Raw genomic sequence first — 8,714 nt, 5'->3', positions numbered from 1 at the left:
TACTGCTTAAAAAAACAAAACAAGGATGAGAAAAAGTGGCTGGGGATATGAGAGGAGACATCAGAAAACCCTAGGGAAATGAGGAAGGAGGGTGAGAGACAGACGCAGAGAGAGAAACTTGCCAGAGCTCCTGCTTCCTCCACTTGCGAAAGCCTAAATATATTTACACAAAATGTGGTTTTATAATGAGAGCGACTGTTGTTTGCCTGAGACAGCATGTTTGTTCCTGCTGCCCTAGAATGATAATTGATTTATTTCTTTCACTCTCAAAAGTCTCTGATTTGGACAATAAATCATATGGTTGCTTTATTTGTCATCTTATTTCCCAAGTTCTAGTTTCATGTCAATGTAGTATTTTTTTAAGTATAAAGGACTGAAGTTCAAAAAGTCAAAACTCTTATTCATGTCTAACCTCCCTCTCGAAAAGATATATGCAGCCCCATTGTTCATTGCAGCTATTATTTAAAATAGCTAAGACATGGAAACAACCTAAGTGCTCATCAGTGAATAAATAAAGAAAATGTAGTATAAGAGGTCTGACAATTAAGTTCGTGAACTTATCCTAGAAAAAGTGCTACAAACCTCATTGTTGAATATCACTAAAGTCACCTTCGAAATACTCCCCTGGGAAGCTATGCACCAACGCCAACACCTAGTCCACCCTTCAAAGCAATTTTGAAACTCTTTTTCTCGAATGGCCATCAGAGCTGTCATCATATTACCCTTGATGTCCTGAATGTCATCAAAATGTCTTCCTTTCAATATTTCCTTTGTCTTCAGGTGAAGGAAGAAGTCATTCGGGGCCAGTTCAGGTGAGTAGGGAGGGTGTTCCAATACAGTTATTTGTTTACTGGTTAAAAACTCCCTAACAGACAGTGTTGTGTGAGCTGGTGTATTGTCATGATGCAAGAGCCATGAATTACTGGCAAAAAGTTGAGGTCGTCTAACTTTTTCACACAGCGTTTTCAGCACTTCCAAATAGTAAAATTGATTAACTGTTAGTCTAGTTGGTACAAATTCATAATGAATGATCCCTCTGATATCAAAAAAGGTTGGCAACATCATGGCAACAAGTTCGCAAACTTAATTGCCTAACTTTGTACAAGTATATACACAATACAATGTCACTCAGCTATAAAATAGAAGGAATCCTGACATTTGCAATGACGTGGGCAAACCTCGAGGGCATTATGCTAAATGAAATTAGTCAGACAGAGAAAGAGAAATACTGTATGATCTCATAAGTGGAATCTAAAAAACAAAACAAAGAAAACAAACTCACAGATATAGAGAACAGATTGGTGGTTGTCAGACGCAAGGGTTGGAGTGGTGGGTGAAATGGGTAAAGGGGATCAAAAGGTACAAACTTCCAGTTATAAAATAAATAAGTCATGGGATATAATGTACAGCATGATGACTATAATTAATAATACTGTACTGTATATTTGAAAGCTGCTAAGAGAGTACATCTTAAAAGTTCTCATCACAAGAAAAATAACTGTAACTATATTTGGTGATGGATGTTAACTAGACTTATTGAGGTTATTATTTCTCAATATATACAAGTATTGAATCATTATGGTGTACATCTGAAACTAATATAATTTTATATGTCAATTATATCTCAATTTAAAAAAAAAGTATACATAGACAAACCATAAGACCCAGCCATTCACTCCTGGGTATTTACCCAAGAGAAATGAAAATACATCCACACAAAGACTTCTATGCAAATGATCATAGCAACTTCATTTGGAATAGTCCAAAACTGAAAATAATTTAAATGTCCATCGACAGGTAAAAACAAATTATGATATCTTTTTTATTGCGATATAATTGACATCTAATATTGTGTAAGCTTAAGGTGTATAATGTGTTGATTTGATACAATTATACATTGCAACATGATTACCATGTTGTTAGTTTTAACTAACAATCCCTATCACATCACATAATTATCATTTGTTTTTTGTGGTGAGAACATTTAAGATCTAGTCTCTTAGCAATTTCGAAGTATACAATACAGTATTATTGCCTATAATCACTATGCTGTGCATTGGATCCCCAGAATCTATCTACAAGTTGTATTGGCAGTAGAGAAAAAAGCTACTGTAGCAAATGCTAAGTGAATGTACTCCTATTTCAAGAGTGCCCTCTTTCTCTTCCTTTTGCTGGCCCTCCCCTTGTCTGCCAAGTGTCAGCAGAGTGTGTTACTAAGTCGAATAGATCCAGGACACATGGAGATTACAATTCTTTCTTATTTAATCTCATGAGGCTACACAAGGAACAGCTCATCTGGTGAAAGCAATCTACATTACATTAGCTAGAAAAAGTACAGAGAACAGAATGCAAATAAATTTGTGAGAAAATTTGATTTGTTTTGGTTACTATTTTACCCTACCTATTCCAACAGAAATTGGAGGAAGCACACAAATAAAATTATAAATCAAAGAACAAAGACTTGCTAATTAAATTAGAACATAGGCTAAATATAGTTGCTGGAATTGAAATGTTAGGCAGCAAAGTCCTAAATGAAAAGATTGTAAGTTAGGTAGCCATTACTGGCGGGTACCCCCCAATATGTTTCCGCATAGAACTTCAGCTAGAATATTCCTGGCCTTTCTCTTCACCCCTCACACATGGGAGGAGTGACTTAATTGATTAGTACATTTTGGAGAATGGGATATGCATGGTTCAGCATCTCCTAGGCTCTCCACAGAGGTTAACACTAGCCTGTTCTCCATCATGTGGTAAGAAGCTGTGTCTTCCAGGGAGGACTGATTTTGCCTAATCTGCCTATAACAGGATAGGAAAGTTTAATTTTAAGGTGATGTATGAGTAAGTCCAGTCTAGACATACGTCAAAACCATGTCCTCCAATACTTTTCTAGTACGTAATCAGCTAACATTTTTACTTCCAGTCGGGTTCTATGTCTATTTCTCAATTGATTCTGCCAGGTTTTATGTGCCAGGCTTCCAGAAAACAAATAAATTGACTCTACCTCAAGAGGTTATAGTTTGGTAGGGGAGACAAACAAGTTACCTAGCAATTACTAAACAGTATGATAAGAGTTGTAATAGAGGTAAATACAGGGTATTGTGGATGTACACAAGAATAGCAGCTTCTTAGCCTCAGGTAGAGAGGGGTCAGAGGAGGAGACCCAGAGGTGGCATGAGTTGTGTCTTTAAAGAGAAGTAGGAGTTTGTTGGATGGAGAAGAAAAATAAGAAAAGGTTCTAGGCAGGAATGATCAAACAAAGTAGCAAAGTAGGATAATATTAGGAGGAAAATTATATAAAATATTTAAAAACTTATTATTTAGCTATAAATCATAAGAAGTTCATGTCTTAATACACTGAAATATCTTTGCATTCCTGAAACAAAATCTAGTTAGTCATGGTACATTTAACTATTAAAATGCTGTTGTATTCAGTTTGTCAGTGTTATGTAGGATTTTTGCATTTATTTCATTATTAAGATTGTCCTATAGTTTTCTTTCTTTTCTTCTATTCCTCACTAATTTGGTGTCATAGTTATGTTAGCCTTGTAGAATGAGTTATAAAATTTTCCACTTTTTCCAATGTTCTATAAATAACATTATCCCTAAAAGTTTTGAAAGAATCCATGTTTAAAAGCATCTTAACCTGGTGTCTTTTTCAGAGGTAGAACTTCGGTAGCATTTCCCATTTCTTTTACTGTTGTTGATCAGTTCAAGTTTTCTGCCTCTTCTTGTATCAATTTTCACATTTCTTAGATAATATCTTATTTTGTCAAAATTTTCACTTTATTGACAGGTTAAACTTAGAGTATTATCATTTTTAAACTTCTCGGATATTTACATTCTTCTGTTAAAACTCTGTTTTTCTTTCTTTCTTTTGTATTTTCAGCTGTTTTCTCTTTCATCAATTTTGCAAGAGGATTGTTTGTTCTGTTAGTATTTTCAAGGGACTAGCTGTTGATATTATTTATCTTACTTGACCTTTCAAAAGCGTCAGACATGCATTTCCTGTTTCATCACTTGGCTCTAAGTGACACAAAATTTTTTAAAAAGAAGCTATGGGAGCCAACAGTAATTTACAAGAAAGGGGAGCCCACTGGAGGCTGAAATTTTAATATTGAGATTGTATTCATAATCAAACTTAATAAAAATAACAAGCAATAATAAGATAATAGAAAAAAATGTCATTTGTAATAACAGTGTATAAAACACTTAATAAGAAACATGAAATGCACATAGTATATACACATATATAATAATAGGTAGTACTTACATGGTACTTCCTACATGCCAGATACTGTTTTAAGCACTTTATTTATATAAACCCATTTAATCTTCACAATAAGTCTTGGAGTCACTATCATCCCGCATGTTACAGGAGGGGAAAATGAAGTACACAAAGGTGAAAGAACAAGATACATGGCTAGTAACTGGCATAGCTGAGTTTGGAACCCAGACAGCTGGATTCTTGCATACGTGTGCTAAAACACTATGCTCTATTAAAGCATGCATGCATATCCAAACAAATACACAGAAAGTGTAAAATTATAAAACTGGAAAACTGAAGCAGTTGCCAGACATATCGAATCAACATACTGGCTTAAGATAGCATTCTGAGACCATCAGAAAACCAAGTCAGGTTCACTGATTTTGAAGACTTTAAGTTAAAATGTGTCAATTCTCAAATTATAACTTTTATTCCATATCAATTAGAATCCCAGTGTTTTTAAAAATGTGAGATCTTGACAAAATAATGTTTATCATTAAGAATAGGGCCTGCCGAGTGGCTCAGTTGGTTAAGAGCTCGCTCAAGAGTGCGAGCTCTGAGCAACAGCAGTTTGAGTCCCGTCCCAGGCTGAGCTGCCGCTGAGCTGACAACAGGTGGCAGGATGGCTCAGCTAAAAAAAAAAAAGAAAGAATAAACCTTAGAGGTAGCCAGGAAATTTTTTTGTTTTAAATAAGAGTAGTGAATGCATCTGCCACCCAGAAATTAAAACTTTAATAATTAAAACAGTATAAGTAAATAAATGAGGACAGTTCATGAGTAAACCATCAGTAGAATAAATTACAAATCTAGAAAGTTTATATATTTATATCTATACAAGAATTTAGCAGATGGGAGTATATAATAAAGATGTACGTTAAAACCAGAAGGGAAAAATCAATAAATAATTCACTAAACTAAGAAAAATATTAAATTATAGACCTATTTCATGCCTTACACACATACACATAAACACACACACACACACACACACACACACACACACACACAAATCCCAGTGATTCTAAGTGTAAAGAATAACATAATAAAAACAGTAGAAGAAAATATATTTGATTATCTGTACAATCTTCGGGATGGAGGTGGCCTTCTAAACATGACCCGAAAAGCAGAAACAGTAAGGAAGAGAATGATAAATTTTGCTATATAAGAAAAATAACCTGAAAAATTATTCTCTCAATTTTCTTTCTTCCTACTGATTTTAAATAACATATAAAAACTTGTTTGTTAAAGGTGTGTGGCACTGGCGTCCTTAAATGGATAATAAAGACTTCAACCTAATGTGTGACACAGAGCATTGTCATGATGGAGGATGATTTACGGCACACTTTAAAACACACCTTCTCTCAACTGTAGCTCACACCTGACTGCACCAAACAAGCTGAAACTTGTCACACACACTGTTACTAAGTTTTGATGTGCTGCTTTCAGTATAAAAGATCCCTGCCTTTCCATTGGATGGCAACTCGGCAGCATCATTCACCGTACTTGTTGATCAAAACAGAAAGGCTTCACATCACACCTCACTTCTGGTATATGGCAATTTCTGTCAAATAAAAACATTATGGTGTGTCCTCATCCATCTTATTCACTGTATCTGGCACCGTGTGACTTCTGGCTCTTCCCCAAAGTCAAAATGACCATGAAAGGTAAATATTTTTAATTGATTCAGGACATTGAGGCAGCCATGACAATACAGCTAAAGATACTCATGAAAGAGAACGTCCAGAACTGCTTCAGAAAGAGGCAAGAATGATGGGATAAGTGTGCTTGAAACAAAGGGGAGTATTTTGAGGGAGACTAATGGCAATGAGTTTTTTACTGTAATACATTTTTTTTAAATTTAAACATTTACCGTACTTTTTTATCACACCTCATATTGACTCTCTCTGTCTCTAAATGTATAAACATATATATGAGTGTGTATATATATATGTATATACACACTCATATATATATGTATATAAAATGAAATGATTGACAATTGGCATTGACGGCCTAGCTAAAATTGCGTAGTATATATTTGTAGTGAGAACAATAAGCCTGAGTTTATGGTTTTATTATTTTCTCCAAAGTTATGGAGAGTTCAGGTGCAGAACAGGTGAGAGAAACCAGGAAACTAGAAGCCAAAAAATGAGAATATTTAAAGGAGAAGGTGGCTACTAGTGTTACGTTATTGATTCTAGCTATTTTGTTTTTCTTTACTTCCTGTAAGAGACAATATAAATTATCTAACCTCCTATTGAATTTGTACATACCAAGCACATAGTAGATGTTCAAAATTATTTGTTAATTTATATTCTGAGGTACAAGATTGGGTTTAAGTTTAAAATATAAAATGGCAAGAATTGCTGTTTACAAAATCTTTTGATTGTGGGATAAGCCTACTCAGCTTTTCATAAAATAATTTTCCTTCATATGAAATTATTATTACTGTAATATCCTTCCCAAATTTAGCTCAATGTGCTATCTCCTTCATTTTAAAAATATAAAGCATAAATGTAATCAAGGATGCCTCAAACATTAAGACTTTTTTTGGAGAGAAAAAGAGAATAGTTTTTCCACCTTTTGTAAGGATGATGTTGGCTACCCTGGATATTTGTGACATATGTTATAACTTATTATAGTTTGAATTTGCAAGTTTAGACCCTAGGAAGTTATATATTTTGTAAGTTGGTTCATTTTCCATTAGGTACATAGTGGTGCTGTTACAGTTTATGTGTCAAATAGCTAGATTTCCCATAGGTATAGTTAGACTGGAGAAATATCAAAATGAGCTATTTAATAAATTATTTTTCTGTATTTCTACAGCTTATTTGTTAAAATAATAAAGCATTACAGCCATGCACTGCTTGATACATTCTGAGAAATGCGTCGTTAGGTAATTTCTTCCTGCAAACGTCACAGAGTGTACTTACACAACCCTAGATGGTACAGCATACTACACACCTAGGCCTATTGCTCCTTGGCTACAAGCCTGGACAGCATGTTACTGTACAAAACAGCACGAGATTAAATCAAGCACCGAGAAAATGATGCAATCAAGATATATGAGGCTGTTGCCGGCTTAATATTGTGTTACATACTGTTTTACAGCAAACCTTTTTTTTTAATAATTAGAAAGAATACACTCTAAAAAAATGATAAAAAGTATACTATAGTAAATACATAAATCATTAACATAGTCATATATTATCAAGTATTATGTACTGTACATAATTATACGTGCTATAGGGGTTTTTTCTGTTTTTTTGGGTTTTTTTAGCTAAGCCATCCTGCCACCTGTTGGCAGCTCAGCGGCAGCTCAGCTCGGGCAGGGAATCAAACCAGCAACCCTGCTGCTCAGAGCTCGCATTCTTGAGCGACCTCTTAACCAACTGAGCCACTCGGCTGGCACGTGCTATACTTTTATACAACTGGCAGCACAGGTTTGTTCATACCAGCATTACCACAAACACGCAATTAATGCATTGCACTACAACACTATGATGGCTACGTCACTAGGAGATAGGAATTTTTCAGCTCCATTATAGTCTTATGGGACCACCATTATGAACGCGATCCATCATTGACCAAAATGTTGTTTTGTGGAGCATGACTGTATTTCCTTTTTATATTCCCATAGCTCATGATATTAGTTTCCTCAGGGAATAAGTAGTTATTTACGTAAACATCTTACTTTTCCCTGCCACACTGATAGAGTAGAAGCATTTGCTTTCCTCAACTAGTATAGTTCCTGGCACATAAAATGTGCTTAAAAGTTATTAACGGATAAATCAGGGAGTGAACGAATACGTCTCACGGGATGGAATTCAGGAGACCTGGGTTTTAGATCCACCTATGTAATGTTGGGCAAATTGCTTAACCTCATTGGACCATAAAATATGAGCGGTGTTACTCAGGGAAATATTAAAGTGTAGACTTAGCCCTTCCATTTTTCCCAAAGAAATGGACACCAGAATACAATTGTTTATTCCAGCCTCTGGCTTCTTTATGGGTACAGAGTCAAGTCTAAGCATGGATAAAGTTTTTCATCCTGGCCAGAAGCTTGGCTTAAGTGAATTTTTCAAAGTACGTAAAAGATCCAGTAAACATGTGAGGTATGAAATGGCTCATAATCAAAAAAATTTGAGGGGTTGAACATGTGGAACAGAGAAAAGCCACAGTGAGAAAAATGTTGCAAAAACAGGCTGCAATAACGTCTGGCTTCTTTATTTGAAGATAAAGGTAAACTACATGAATATGAAATGCTAGGTTTCTCTTCTATATTTGTAAAAATTTCTTTACATGCTGATGCTCCCACAGCTCTTTTCTTGAATTGTCTAGTTTAATTAGATTAAATACGTTGTGCTGAAATGTTTGCTCTCAATCTATTGATGTAAAATAGTCTCTTACTGATCAAAAGATAGTATGTGGGGCTACACCCATAAATTAG

The sequence above is a fragment of the Hipposideros armiger genome, unplaced genomic scaffold (assembly GCF_001890085.2).
Source record: "Hipposideros armiger isolate ML-2016 unplaced genomic scaffold, ASM189008v1 scaffold_24, whole genome shotgun sequence".
In the NCBI taxonomy this organism is placed as follows: Eukaryota; Metazoa; Chordata; class Mammalia; order Chiroptera; family Hipposideridae; genus Hipposideros; species Hipposideros armiger.
The sequence above is the reverse complement of the archived record's forward strand: the minus strand, read 5'-3'. Positions refer to the sequence as shown.